This window comes from Rhinopithecus bieti, unplaced genomic scaffold (assembly GCF_001698545.2).
Source record: "Rhinopithecus bieti isolate Rb0 unplaced genomic scaffold, ASM169854v2 scaffold_6063, whole genome shotgun sequence".
Classification (NCBI taxonomy): domain Eukaryota; kingdom Metazoa; phylum Chordata; class Mammalia; order Primates; family Cercopithecidae; genus Rhinopithecus; species Rhinopithecus bieti.
In genome coordinates this window covers 715739-732076 of record NW_016805186.1, presented here as the reverse complement: position 1 = coordinate 732076, position 16338 = coordinate 715739, and positions in this window count along the sequence as shown.

The following is a 16338-nucleotide window of genomic DNA, read 5'->3' as shown; positions in this document are numbered from 1 at the left end:
ATCTCTACTCACTGTAAACTATGGAAACATCAAGCCTCTAATTGCAAAAAATTCCCGAAAGCATCAGTAGGAAAGAATCAATCTCTTGGTCTCAGTCACGTAGCAAGAGCATTCTATGATTGTTTTAACTGCATGCTTATATATTCAGTTATGTCTCATTGTAAAATGTCAATGCCATTATAGAAATTTAAAATTTAAAAAGTACATCTCATCCTTGGACACTGTGGCCTCAAAAGACTAGCTGAAGTTTTCCTTGACCTTAGTTATCATTGCTGAACTTGTAGGAGGGGTGGTTTAAATCTGTCAGTGACTTAAAACGAGAATTCTGTCTTAGATTTGGATAACCTGTGAACACCAGTGATGTTACTTTATCCATGAAGGAACAATGCAGGGAAGACACCACTCTGGCTGTCATGAGAAGGATGGACAACAGGAGATGACGAATGAAAAGACGGAATTCTGGAAGACAACAGGAGATGACGAATGAAAAGACGGAATTCTGGAAGACAACAGTGGCAGTGAAGTTGTTGAGTTTCTTTGCATTGCCACGTTAAAAAAAAGAAAGACAAAGCAGCTAGATATCAAAACAAAACACCAAACACCAGGGACAATATATTTTTTAAAAACATGGTGACGGGATGTTCTCACGAATCCCAAAATATGGGGTGTTGATAAAAGCCACCTGACTACAAGTGATGTCTTGTGTAGGAGGAAGCAAGGAAAGCCTTGGGTTGGGATGATTCCAGAACAGCAGCTGTAAAAGGAGGGATTTGCTTTCTCCAATACCAGTAGGGCTCAAGGGGCTTGTGCAACATAAGCTGAAGGGGATGGAGCAGTGTAGCTCCTCTGAAATCACCTGCCAGGGATCCCTTTTAGGGTAGGGCCCTACACTGAAGAGAGACTCCTAGTGGAATGAAAATCAAGCAGGATAGGGACAACAAAGATGACAGAGAGAGAAGGTTTAGACTAAAGTAAGAGAGGAGAATAAAGGCAGAACATCTCAGAAAGCCAAGTTGCCATATTTTTGAGTCCTAGACACAACCAATAGAAGGGAGCTCTGTGAAGTTTGAAAGGCTTTTCACATCTCTTTCAGAAAATTCAGAAACCTTCACATCTCTTTCTGAAAGTTCAGAGAAACTAATGACGTAAAAAATAAAAGTCCTTCCTTCTACACAAAGAAATCTTTGGAAACAAAACAATAGACAAGCATAGCAAAACTCTGAAAAGACACATGGAAGAAGATGGGCTGTCCGGAGACATTAAGGGTTGATGAGCTGCGGGGTGATGAGTTCTCTGTTTTATTCTGCTTCTTGTATGCCATAGACAGGGCACCACAGAAACCTCCAGCCCAGAACTACCAACAGGCACAGACAACAAAACAAAAACTTTAACAAAAGTGTGTTCTCTTTAGCCAAGGTCTTGGAATGGATGCACTACAAATAGAAAACCTTTTAGCAATATCAGCCCTACACCAGCCAAACACCAACAGAAAAACTGTGCTACCCTCTACCCTGTAGAAGCAAGCAGGGGACCTCTGATTTCCCAGTCTGGTGGTATTGGCAGGGCTGAGCACAGAGATCATCTTGCATCCCCTGCCTGGCAGAAGTGGGTGGCAGGAGGAGCTGAGATTCCATCCCCTGCCTGGAAGCAGACAGTGCTCTGATTCCCGCACAGGGGTAGTGTCAGTGGGGTCAAACAGTGAGCGGAGCCTTCACTCCCACCCAGCAGCAATGACATTTGATGATGCAGTAGAAGGCAGAACTGGTTACAACGAGGCTTCACCCCTCCAGGCCCTGTCATCAAACTCCTTTGGGTGCTGACCCTTCACGTCCACTTGGCATCAACAAGGCAGAGTAGGGTGCCATAAGGAAGGGTAGCTGATGCTCTGCTTCCCCCCTTTCCTGATATCAACAATATGCAGAGGGGAGCCGACCCTCCACCCCTACTCATAGCAACAAGGTGGTGTGAGTCAGCCTTCTACCTTTCCTCCCTTCCCTCCCGCCCCACAACCTTGAAGGCAGTGGAGCCAGTCAGGGAGCTGGTCACACAATCACACGCAGAGGCAACAAGGTGGTGTGAGTCAGCGTCCCACTTTGACCAGGAAGATGAATGTGGGATGAGGAAGGACTTGAACTTTCATCCCACCCATCTGCAACAATGCAGTGTGAGTCAATGCCCCATTTTTACCAGGATGGTTTGGAGGAGTCTATTAGGAAGCTGACCAAACACACCCACCTGGCCCTGGCACTATACCCACTTAAAAGAAGTTTAAATAGGAATCACGGTCTCATGATATACAAAATACCTGGGATACAATTTAAAAAAATGCTTGACACACCAAGAATCAGAAAAATCCCACAGAATGAGAAAAAAAAAGAACAACAGACACTGACACCAAGATAAATCAGATAGAGTATTATCTAACAAGCATTTTCAGGTAACTATCAAATGCCTCAAAAAGCAGTTGCAACTTTTTTGGAGTAAAAAATTAGAAAATTTCACCAAAGAAACAAAAATTACAAAAAGAAACCAAATGGAAGTTAGAGAACTGAAAAACATGATAACCACAATAGAAAGCTTGCTGGATATGCTCAATAGTAGAGTGGACATAAAAGAGGATAAAATCAATGAACCTGAAGACAGATCAATAAAATTTACCCAACGTGAGCAGCAGAAAAAAGGAGGTTAAGAAAAGAGAACAATTACAGCATGTCAGGGATCTGTAAGACAATAACTAAAGTGTTAACATTTGTGTTAACAGAGATCCAGCAGGAGAGAGAGAGGGGGGTACTGAAAAAGTGTTTGAAAAAATAAAGGCTGAAATGTCTCAAATTTGGGAAAAGACATAAATCTACAGCCTGAAGAATCTGAGTGATTCCCAAACATAATAAGCCCAAATAAATTGATGCCAAGACACATCATAATTAAGTTTCTGGAAACAAACAAACAAACAAACAAAAAAAAAACAAAGAAAAGAATCTTGAAAGCATCAGAGAGAAACAACGCATTACTTGCAGAGCCCCAATTTAACTTTCTTTCTTTCTTTCTTTCTTTCTTTCTTTCTTTCTTTCTTTCTTTCTTTCTTTCTTTCTTTCTTTCTTTCTCTCTCTCTCTCTCTCTCTCTCTCTCTCTCTCTCTCTTTCTTTCTTCTTTTTCTTTTTCTTTTTTGTTAGAGAGAGAGAGAGTCTCACTCTGTGGCCTAGTCTGGAGGGCAGTGGTGCAGTCATGGCTCACTTCAGCCTCAACCTCCCAGGCTCAAGTGATCCTCTAGCCTCAGCCTCCCAAGCAGCTGGGACCACAGGTACACGCCACCATGCCCAACTAATTTTTGTATTTTTTGTAGGGACAGGATCTCCCTATGTTACCCAGGCTGGTCTTGAACTCCTGGGCTCAAGTGATCCTCTTGCTTCAGCCTCCCAAAGTGCTGGGATTATAGGCGTCAGCTATCACGCCTGGCCCGACATTTTCCATCTGAAATCCTGGAACTGGAAGAAAGTAGAAAGCAATTTTCGAGTACAGAAAAAAACAAAGAACCGTCAACCCAGAATTCTACATCCAGTGAAAATATCCTTTAAGAACGAGGCCGGACACAGTAGCTCACGGCTTGAAGCTTAAGACAGGAAAGAGCATCAAACTGAGTGAAAATAAGGGCAAATATGAAAGACTATCCAATCTCTCATGAGTTTCTTAAATGATAGTTGACTGTTGAAGCAAAAACTCTACACCTAATGTGGTGTTCAATGTATAAGGAGGAAACAGCACAGAAATTTTATTTTAAAAGTGGAGAGAGTAAAGGGGTGTAAATGTAGGAAAGGTTGTTAAACCACACTAGAGCCGAGCGCGGTGGCTCAAGCTTGTAATCCCAGCACTTTGGGAGGCTGAGACGGGCGGATCACGAGGTCAGGAGATCGAGACCATCCTGGCTAACACAGTGAAACCCCGTCTCTGCTAAAAAATACAAAAAACTAGCCGGGCGAGGTGGCGGGCGCCTGTAGTCCCAGCTACTCAGGAGGCTGAGGCAGGAGAATGGCGTGAACCCGGGAGGCAGAGCTTGCAGTGAGCTGAGATCGCGCCACTGTACTCCAGCCTGGGCCACAGAGCCAGACTCCGTCTCCAAAAAAAAAAAAAAAAAAAAAACACTAGAATTGGTTAAACATCAGTAGACTGCGATTAGTTACATATGTATATTGTCATACCTAGAGCAACCACTAAGAAAACTATCCAAAGCTGTATGATCAAAAACGCTATAAGCCTGGGTGTGGTGGTGCACGCCTGTAATCCCAGGACTTTGGGAGGCCGAGGCAGGTGGATCATCTGAGGTCAGGAGTTCGAGACCAGCTTGGTCAACATGGTGAAACCTCATCTCTACTAAAAATACAAAAATTAGCTGGATGTGGTGACATGTGCCTGTAGTCCCAGCTATTCAGGAGGCTGAGGCAGGAGAATCACTTGAACCTGGGAGGTGGAGGTTGCAGTGAGCCAAGATGTGCTACTGCACTCCAGCCTGGGCAACAAGAGCGAAACTCCCTCTCAAAAACAAAAAACTATAAATAAATCAAAATGGAATCCTAATAAGTATTCAAATAACCCACAGAGAGGCAAGAAATGAGAAACAGGAACAAGAAACATAGGAAACTGGTTGGATGCATTGGCTCACACCTGTAATCCCAGCATTTTGGGGGGCCGAGACAGGCGGGTCACCTGACGCCAGGAGTTGGAGATCAGCCTTGAACAACATGGTGAAACCCCATCTCTACTAAAAATACAAACATTAGCTGGGTGTGGTGGCACATGCCTGTAATCCCAGCTACTCAGGAGGCTGAGGCAGGAGAACTGCTTGAACCCAAGAGGTGGAGGTTGTAGTGAGCCAAGATTGCGCCACTGTGCTCCAGCCTCGGCAACAAGAGCAAGACTCCATCGCCGAAAGAAAAGAGAAAGAGAGAGAGGGAGGGAGGGAGAGAGGGAGGAAGGGAGGGAGGGAGGAAGGAAGGAAGGAAGGAAGGAAGGAAGGAAGGAAGGAAGGAAGGAAGGAAGGAAAGAAGATAGGAAACAAACAGAAAGCAAATAACAAAATGGCAGACTTCAGCCCTCATGTATCAGAATTGCTACAAGGCCATTCTTGAAGTGGTCTACATACAGTAATTAAAAGACAGATTGGCAGAGTGGATTAAAAAACAAAAAACCAAATATGATTGAACATTATGCTGGATCTACAAAAAACTCACTTGAAATACAATGACATAGGTAGATTGAAAATGAAAAGCACTAAAATAAGTGTACCATGCAAACATTAACTTAAAACTGGAAGTCACTATATTAATACTAATATAGTAGAACTCAGAGCAAAGAATTACTGGAGACAAAGAGGGACATTACATAATGATTTTAAAAAATTAATTTACCATGAAGACAAAATGATCTTACATGTGTTCACACCAAGAACAGAGCCTTAAAGTGCATAAAGTAAAAACCGATAAAGTTGAAAGGAGAATCAACAAATCCACCATTGTAAGTCTGAACTTCAACACTCTTCTCAGCAATTGATAAAACTACTAGACGTAACTTTAAAAATTGTAGTAATTTATCAAAAATGGAGTGAATAATATAAAAACAAATTAAGAGTGTGTTTGATTATGTCATTTGCAGACTCCTTCCTTTGGCAGACCTTGACTGGGCAGTTTGATGTGCCTGAACTTAATGCAGGATGCACTTGGATGTGGTCCAGAGCTAAAGTCTGGACTTTGTGTCTGCAGGTGTGGCCACTTTACCCTCCTTCAGACTCTGAGGCCAATTTTGCTCTCAGAGGCACACAGAAGAGCCATCGGGCGCATGGGAAGCACTGCTCAGCCGCCTCAGTGGGGCACAAAGCACATTAGCAAAAGCATCTGTCATGAATTCCAGACCTCTGAAAGTCGCTGACCACCATAACCATCGGCCAGATGGATCCCACAACTGGGGAACACATAGATGCCACATAATTCCCAGCCCTGGACTGTCTCTCTCCATGAAATCAGGTGATACCAGAAATCCCAGGAGCTTCTGATCCTCAACAGCTTTTTCCAAAACTGGTCTTGGGAAGTCGTCCAACATCTGCAGCCAATCCTGTGCTTTCAGGGCTTTGCACAACTGTGAGGCCTGCCCGGTCAGTCTGTTCGATGCAAAGCAGGAATTTCTCTACACTGTGCACCGCAAAGCTTACTTCTTTCTAGATTACTCCTCCTGCCATGCATCAGTAAGCCCACTCCCTTCACCAAGCGAAATGCTGTCTTCTCTGGATGCTCAGTAGCACCCTTCCTAAAATGCAGCTTTCAGGCCTGGACAAGAAATTCCAGACGTGATACCAGGAAGCAGGCATTCATGCCACCATCTCTTTCTCTATCCAGCCATTTAATGCCATTATTGCAAACTTTTGGGGTGCCCATGTCAGGTTGTTAATAATACTGAAATTATTGGTATCCCAAAACTCAATTTTTTTTTTTTTTTTTGAGACGGAGTTTTGCTCTTGCTGCCCAGGCTGGAGTGACATGGCACGATCTTGGCTCACTGCAACTTCCGCCTCCTGGGTTCAAGAGATTCTCCTGCCTCAGCTTTCCAAGTAGCTGGGATTACAGGCATGCGCCACCACGTCTGGCTGATTTTTTGCATTTTTAGTAGAGACGGGGATTCTCCACATTGGTCAGGCCCATCTCAAACTAATGACCTCAGGTGATCCGTCCACCTCGGCCTCCCAAAGTGCTGGGATTATAGGCGTGAGCCACCACGCCCGGCCCCAAAACTAAGATTTTTAAAGAGTGCTATTAATTTCTTCTTCATCCTGTACTTGTGTCATATATATGTATGTGTGTGTGTATAAATAAATATATATGTTTAAATAAAATTTAACTGATACATATATTTAATCTCAACAAAGATTTACGTTTATACACAATACGTTTCATTCTATTAGTTTTAAACTTTCTAGAGTTTGGAAGTCCTTTTCCTCCTGTCTCTTTTTAAAAATCCAAATTCTTTTATTCAGAGTACACACCCTCTGTCATGGGCATCTGCTGCTCTTGCCTCTCTGGAGAAGCCATCCTGGTTTTCTTGTGGAACGTCATCCTTCCCATAGCAATCCATGTGCTGTGGCTGGGCTGACCGTCCTCCACATCCTGAGGCAGGTGTGTGACCCAGGCAGGGCCAAGCAGCACCAGCCTGGTACTTTCCTCTAAGGAGGATACAGGGATGAGCCTGGCTGGGGGTGTGTGCAAGGCAGAGGACAGCAGGTCCCGCAGGGGAAAGAGAGAGAGTGCTGATGATGCTGTGCGAGCCCTGCGTCCAGCCAGGCCTGCGCCACCCAGGTCCTCCTCTCGTATAAGCAGTTCGACAGCGGTTTCTGCCCCTTTCAGCCGACAGACTTGTCTAACAGCATCTCTGCAATTCTGTCACTGCGGCTTCGACCGTCATTTTCTTACAGGATGGGCTGGCGGTGACAAGGGGTCCAGGGGGTTTGTTCCAGGGCTGTTCCCTGGCAAGGATAGTTTTTGTGTTTCATGTGTGTTTGGGTGGCTTAGTGCGGTGCACTGGATTTGTGTGTGTTCACGTGCTAATTAAAGTGTCCTCCAGCCTCCTGCCAGTGTCACCACCACCACACTCGTTCAAATGACTGAGAAGAATCATTGGGAGATCCAGTCAAGGACATGGCTAGATTATTTGCCACTAGAAACCAGATGCAACTGGGCAGTAACTAAGAGTATTTTATTTATATTTAACTGGGTCTTAGCCACCTTTTATCCAGGTCTTACTGCTGGTTTGGATGTAAAATGTTACAGCTCTGTGGAAAACAGTTTGGCAGTTCCTTAAAAAGTTAAATGCAGACTTACCATATGATCCAGCAATTCCACTCAGGTATTTGTATATCAGTGTTCACAGTAGCATTATTAATAATAGCCCAAAGGTGGGAACAACCGAAATGTTCATCAACAGATGAATGGATCAACAAAATGTGGCCTACGCACACAATGGAACATTACTGCACCAGAAAAAATCAAATTCTGATACATGTAAAACATGAATGAACCTTGAAAATATTATGCGAAGTGAAAGAAGCCAGACACAAGAGGATAAATAGTGTATATTCCATTTATATGAGGTACCTAGAATAGGCAAATTCACGGAGGCAGAAAGTCGAGTAGAAGTTACCAGAGGGTGGGGAGAGGAGGATGCGGAGTTATTGCTCTTTGGGTACAGAGCTTCTATTTGGAATGAGAATAAAAAAATCTGTAGATATGAATAAATGTGATGGTTGCACAACATTCTGAGTATATTTAATACCACTGAATTGTACACTTAAAATAATACATTTATTTATTTATTTATTTATTTATTTATTTTTTTTTTGAGACGGAGTCTCGCTCTGTCGCCCAGGCTGGAGTGCAGTGGCCGGATCTCGGCTCACTGCAAGCTCCGCCTCCCGGGTTCACGCCATTCTCCTGCCTCAGCCTCCCCGAGTAGCTGGGACTACAGGCGCCGCCACCTCGCCCGGCTAGTTTTTTGTATTTTTTAGTAGAGACGGGGTTTCACCGTGTTAGCCAGGATGGTCTCGATCTCCTGACCTCGTGATCCGCCCGTCTCGGCCTCCCAAAGTGCTGGGATTACAGGCTTGAGCCACTGCGCCCGGCCAATACATGTATATTATGTATATTTTACCACAGAAAATGAAAAAAATTCTTTCATTTTGCAGACACTAGTACTTCCTCTTAAATACTTTAGCATGCATATATTTGCTCAAAATTTGTTTACAACATTTTTATTTTTATGTAAAATTTACATATAATAAACGCACACATCTTGAGTGTACATGCTTTGAATTTTGACAGATGCATATACCTGTATAACTCAAGTCCTTATCAAGATACAGAATGTTACCATTACCCAGGTGATGTTCCCTCATGGCCTTTCTCCGTGAAATGCTCTGTTAAGCCTTTTTTTTTTTTTTTTTTTGAGATGGAGTCTTGCTGTGTCACCCTGGCTGGAGTGCAGTGGCGCGATCTCGGCTCACTGCAATCTCTGCCTCCCGGGTTCAAGAAATTCTCTGCCTCAGCCTCCCTAGCACCTGGGATTACAGGTGCTCGCCACCACATCCAGCTAATTTTTGTATTTTTAGTAGAGACAGGGTTTCACTATCTTGGCCAGCCTGGTCTTGGTGATCCACCTGCCTCAGCCTCCCAAAGTGCTGGGATTATAGGTGTCAGCTACTGCAGCGGCCTCTGCTAACATTTTCAAGAGCAGAATCAAGAAATTGAAGGATTTGCTGTTACTCCTACCTGCATTGGACTTCCCCGGGTATTGGGTGAGTAGCAATCTGTTACTGTTTCTCGGTGTGGAGGATGAGGAAAGGGTTGAGAAATCCAGCGAAAGGACACTTCTGTGAATAGCTCAATCTGCTGCTCATGGTTGGGATAAGGGGAGTATGCGGTGGTGGTTGTGGGGCAATCAGGGGAGCTATAGGGAACAAGTGTTCGGATCCTGAGCAGAAGCACTCTGTGCTCTCAGTAAAGCAGTCATGGTAGAACACTGCCCCTGGGAATATGCCCTTGCTGTCCATCCCTTTTTTAGTTCTTAGCAAAACCGTCTTCCTATTTCTCTTGCCTGGGAATGGTAAGTTGGAGCCAATAGTTCACATCCTCATGAAGGTTCGTTGTGACTGTCATGCGTGGACCATGCTGGAGTCCAGCTGGGCAGTGGCCCTTCCTCACGCATGTGCTGTGTGAGGGACCAGATGAGCAGCGTCAGTGTGGATCTCAGGAACATCAGCTCCCAAATGGGAGACACGCCTTTACCGTGTTTCACACTCTCTTCCTCCTCCTCCTTCTCCTTTACCGGTTCTTTACATTTTTTTCTTGAACTGTATTCTTCTGAATCTGTTATCTCATGAGAATTATGCATCTTAATTATTTTTTTAAATCGAGATAATACAGCACAAAAAGAAATACCTTTTTTCAAGCACCTCTAAGAAATATATCTAGTTTATATTATTCGTGAACATTTTAAAATGCACATGCAGGAATTGTGCATGTCTGTATTTTTAAAAATTGCACTAAATTATTCAAACTTCCCTATGAATTGCTTTTTTTTAAACCTGAAAAATTATAATTCACGGCAGGACTCTGTTTCTTCTGCCACAATATGATCAACTGGGTTTGAGACAATGACTCTCATAACATCCGCGGAGCTCTGTCTCTCTTTTTAAAGACTTTAATCTTTTCAGAGTCGTGTGGGTTAATTCCAGCATGTCAAGTCAACCTTTGGTTATAAAATGACATGGTTGACCAAGAAAAACACTTATGTGCTCACAATTTTCCACCCAGTGACTTCTGAACATTTCTAAGAAGACCCCCTGCCCCTGACCAAGTCCTGTTTTGAAAATAGCTTAAACAATCTATTCAAGAAATCATACTGAGCCTTTTCCTTACCGGGGGATGGGCAAAAAAGAATTAGAACACACAACAAAGCAAGGAAGAGAAACTCTGAACTTTCTTATCGTATCAGAAGCAGCAAATTCCAACTCATAGTTAAAGAATAGGAGGCCATCAAAGAAAACAATAAAAAAAATTAGCCGGGCGTGGTGGTGCACTCCTGTAATCCCAGCTACTTGGGAGGCTGAGACAGGAGAATTGCTTGAACCCAGGAGGCAGAGGTTGCCGTGAGCTGAGATCGTGCCATTGCACTCCAGCCTGGGTGACAAGAGCAAAACTCTGTCTCAAAGAAAAAAAAATAGGAGGCCCTAATCCTGACTTTTTCTGGAGTCTGTTATCAAATAAAATTATTAACAAAAAGTGCTTTGTCATCCTCCATGAATGCTAGGTATTATATTATTGTTTTAATTATTATTTTGGGAAGCCGGCTTAGATTGGGGGAATAAACCCTAGATTATGGAAGGTTTGGTGACGAAGAGGCCTTAAACCTGAAACTTGAAACCCTGAAGACATTTCTTGTTAAAAATCACAGGGTGAGGAGAACTACACTCTATAAAAGGCATTCCATAAAAGGCATTGAGGAAAAGAACACCTTCCCCCAGACTGTATTAACTAGACTCAAGCTATCTAAAGTGCCTACTTGAGCTATCTAAAAAGGATAGAAAATAAAAAGAACAAAAAATGCTTTAAGAGTGTGTATGTGTGTTGAGGGACATAAGGTGGGAATGACAGCAAGAGAAGGAATAAGTGGGAAGGTGGGAAGGGACCACTGGGGAGCGGATGCATCGAGGAGAATGCTCCTGAGATGATTACATTTTATGTGTCAAACTTCACTAGGCCGTGGTCCTCAGTGATTTGGTCAAACACCAGTCCATATGTCACCGTGAAGTATTATGTAGATGTGATTAGCATCTACAATTAGTTGACTTTGGATAAAGCAGATTTCATGCCATAGTGTATGTGGACCTCACCAATCAGTTGAAGGTATAAAGAGTGAAGACTGAGGTTTCCTGGAGAAGAAGGAAACTGCCCCAAGACTACAACCTAGAGCTGCTAGAGTGTTGGTCTGCCCTACAAATTTTGGATTTGTCAGCACCCACAATCCTATGAGCCAATGTTTTAAAATACAGATTTTCCTACTGACAGTGGTTCTAGAGGAAAAGAAACTGAAGACTGAGTTTTCTGAATTGGTTCTGGAGTTTCTGAAATGGATTATCTAATCTGATTAAATCTAAGGCAACAATGACTCTATTTCCAGTGGTAAAGGGAGCACAGATAGTTCATGGTGTGATGTGATGCCAAATATTACCATTGGATATTCCTAATCAAATACTTAGGAGAGGCACATTTCAGGGTGACCAGTATTTGATACCTTAGAACACTTTTGTTAAACTAACCAGTATGAGAGTAGCTGGTTGCTTGTAACTGCAGTGGACAAAGTAGGGAAAGAAAAGAATCAGCTCAGGACTTGGCTCAAGTGCCACATAAAATGACCTGAACATTTCTATATATGCTCTGAAAAAATCATTAACACTTGTAGCCACAGAGCCAAGATTTCTGAAAACCAAACCCAAAGTCTTGTCCTGTGAGTGGATGAATTACAACGCAAACTGAATCCCTAATCTCACAGGGTGTGGGTTGTTAAGGTGTTTGGGAAGCAGTGGCATGCTGGAATTTGGAATGGGGGTTTATGGGCATATTCCGATGAAGCTGGGGACACTGAATCCCTAAACTCTCCTGCATCTTCCTTTCCAGAAGTAGCCTTTCTACTTCTGTCTGAGGTTAACCTGCTTTTACTAAGAATCTGTAATGGCCTCCTTTTGAGCTGTCCTGCAAGACACTGCCCATTCTCTTCAGTGCCTTCCAGACCCCTCTTTGTTTCCAGACTCATTACTAGATTAAAATCCCAGCAGGTTCTTAAAGGTGAAGTAGGAAGTGTGCCCCATGAAGACGTGAACCAGATGCCAAAAGAACTGCAAAATTTTTCTAACTTACACATCATAAATATGAGGAACAAGAGTAAAAATGGATATTAAGGTGTGAGATGGTGGAAGGAAGACAATGTTGGATCAGACTAAATTTATTGCTATGGGCTCATTAAGCAGAGATTATTTATTCAGTATTGTAGCTTGAGGAATTAGAAAGGGCTCTGGCAATTTGGTTGGTAGGTTGAACCACAGACCCAAAAGTGGCCTACACTAAATTAGCTGAGATGCTGGAACTGCCTTTGGTATACCATAGAAGGTATCCAAAGGCTTTGGGAGATTGAGATGTGAGAGTGAATTTATAAGGTAAGACCTGCTCACTCACCCAATGAGGGTACAGGGTGACAAAGATCCTCCGCTTGACCAAACTTTAGTCAGGCTTCTGAAACTTCACCTAGGCCCATCTGTGCACTTCCTTGGAAAATTCAGTTTTAGAAAAGAACACTGCTGGCTGGGCACAGTGGCTCACGCCTATAATCCCAGCACTTTGGGATCACCTGAGGTCAAGAGTTTGAGACCAGCCTGGCCAACATGGTGAAACTCCGTCTCTACTAAAAATACAAATTGCCAGGCATGGTGGTGCCACCTGTAATCGCCGCTACTCAGGAGGCCTGAGGCAGGATAATAGTTGAACCCAGGAGGTGGAGGTTGCAGAGAGCTGAGATCGCACCATTGCACTCCAGCCTGGGTGGACAAGAGAAAGAAAGAGCAAAACTCCTTCCTATAAGAAAAAAAAAAAAAAAAAAAAAAAAAAGAAAGAAAGGAAAGAAAGAAAAAGAACCCTGCTAAGTAGTTTAGAAAGCCCCCATTGCTCTTGGGCAAGGACTTCATGACTAAAACCCAAAAGCAATGAAACAAAAGCCAAAATTGACAAAATGGATCTAATTAAACTAAAGGCTTTCTGCACAGCAAAAGAAACCTACATCAGAGTGAACAGGCAACTACGAATGGGAAAATTGTTTGGCAATCTACTCCATCTGACAAGGGTAATATCAGAATCTACAAAGAATTAAACAAATTACAAGAAAAATCAAAACATTCCATCAAAAAGTGGGCCAAAGGTTATGAACAACTTCTCAAAAGAAGACATTTATGCGCCAACAGCACATGAAAAAATGCTCATCACTGGCCATCAGAGAAATGCAAATCAACCACAATGAGGTACCAATGTCCAACCAGTTAGAATGGCGATCATCAAAAGGTCAGGAACACAGGTGCTGGTGGGATGGTGGGAAATAGACCATTTACCTGTTGGTGGGACTGTAAACTAGTTCAACCATTGTGGAAGATGAGTGTGGCGATGCACTCAAGTAATCTAGAACTAGAAATGCATTTGACCCAGTGATCCCATATGGGTTATATACCAAATGATTATAGAATCTCTGCTATAAGACATCATGCCCATGTATGTTTATTGTGGCACTATTCACAATAGCTAAAGACTTGGAATCAACCCAAATGTCCATCAGTGACAGACTGATTAAGAAAATGTGGAACATATACACAATGGATCTATGCAGCATAAAAAAGGATGAGTTCATGTCATTTGCTAGGACATGGGGGGGGGGGATGAAGTGGAAACCATCATGCTGAGCAAACTATTGCAAGGACAGAAAACCAAACACCAATGTTCTCACTCACAGGTGGAAATTGAACAATGAGAACACTTGGACACAGGGCGGGGAACATCACACACTGGAGCCTGTTGTGGGTGGGGGTATGGGTGAGGGATAGCATTAGGAGATATACTTAATGTAAATGACAAGTTAATGGGTGCAGCACACCAACATGGCACATGTATACCTATGTAACAAACCTGCATGACGAGTTAATGGGTGCAGCACACCAACATGGCACATGTATACCTATGTAACAAACCTGCATGTTGTGCACAGGTGGTGTCTCAACACCCCAGCCTGTTTTCAGCAAGAATCCTGTTAGGTCAGTTAAGCCAGAATCTTTCCTTACCCTTGAAGTTTCCTCTTAGTAATTTTCAATCCGCTGACCCCACCCTACTCCTTGGCAATAAGTTCCCACTTACCAAGCTGCATTCAGAGTTGAGCCCAATATCTCTCCCTCACTGTAAAATGCTGTTGCGGTGGTCCCTATATCTATTCTGATGATCTTGAAAAAGTCAGCCTTAGCATCCTCACACCAGTGTCATTGAAAAGTCTTTTCTTTAACAAGAGGACATGCTTTCGTTTTCTATTTATTATTATTTTTTAGAGTCAGGGCTCACTCTATTGCCCAGGCTGGAGTGCAGGGGTGTGACCATAGCACACTGTAGCCTCAAACTCCTGGGCTCAAGGGGCCCTCCTGCCTCAGCCTCCTGAGTAGCTGGGACTATATGCACCATCACACCTGGCTAATTTTTAAAATTGTTATAGAGGCAAGGTCTTGCTCTGTTGCCCAATCAGGCCTCAAACTCCCAAGCTCAAGCGATCCTCCAAAGTGCTGGGATTATAGGTGTGAGCTACCACATCGAGTTCAGGACACACTTTCTGTCGTGACTACAAGAAATACATGTGTGAGGGAGTTCCAATATTTGTAAAGAGCTCTGCGGTTGCTCTTCTCTCTGGGTCAGAGATTACAGTGGGAACTGCTGCCACTGAATGGGATCCCTCAGTACAAGGAGAGTAACTGGATCCCAGGATGGCAGGCGCCAAGTGCAGCATTTAGTCACCAAAGACAAGGTGAACATGGTTACTGTAATGGACAGTAAAGTCAAAACTGTAGTTAAAAAGTCTGATTTACAGAGACTTATGGTATTGGCTAGCTGGTCATAGTATCTATAGAAATAAAATAGATGGAAAGCCTACTAAATTCTTATTTGTTCTGTATAAAAAGAAGAGTCAGGTGAATAAATGTCTAACTTGAATCAAAAAAATGGAGTCACAGCTCCTGATCAATTCCAAGACTTGGACCAGTTTGCAGACCCATATCTCCTTAAATAACAAGGAGGCTGTGTCCGCACTGCACTACCAAAATTGTATACTGTTCATTTTTCTCCCAGCCTTCCCAGAGGGACCCACAGCACTTTACCAAGATGACTGTGCACTGGGGCAAAGGGAATAATCAGACTTTGGGGGAGTTTTACCGGACATCGGTTCTGAACTCAGACTCAGAGGACCCCAGGAAAACTGACACATCACTCTGACCCACACGTGAGAGTAGGGGCATAGGGCGGTGAGGTGATCAGTGGAGTTTTAGTTCAGGTCTGTCTCGCAGTGGGTCCAGTCTGGTTATCTCTGTAGCTGCAGAAGTAATAATCGGAATAGACATACTCAACAATTGGCAGAATCTCTACACTGGTTTCCTGACCTGAGGAGTGAGGGCAATTATGGCAGAAAGTGGAAGCCACTTAACTGCCTCTGTCTAGAAAAACAGCAAACCAGAAACAATACTGCATTCTTGTAGGGCTTGCAGAGATTAGTACCACCATCAAGGACTTGAAGGATGCAGAGGCATTATTTTTTATCACATTCCCATTCTACTTCCCCATTTAGCTTGTGAAGAAAACAGATAGATCTTGGAGAATGAGAGTAAATTACTGGAAACTTAATCAGGTGGGAACATCAATTTCAGCTGCTGTTCCAAACGTAGTTTCATAGCTTCAGTAAATGAATACATCCCCTGGTACCTGGTATGCACTTATTGATCTGGCAGATACTATTTTTTCCCTCATGTCTGTTAGTAGAGACCACCAGAAACAGTTTGGTTTCAGGCGGCAAGCCCGCAATACACCTTCACTGTCCTACCTCAGGTGTGTGCCAACTCTCCAGCCCTGTGTCATAATTTAATCTGAAGGGATCTTAATTGCCTTTCCCTTCTATAAGATATCAATCACCCTGGTCCATTACACTGATGACATAATGCTGACTGGAAGCAGTAAGAAGTGG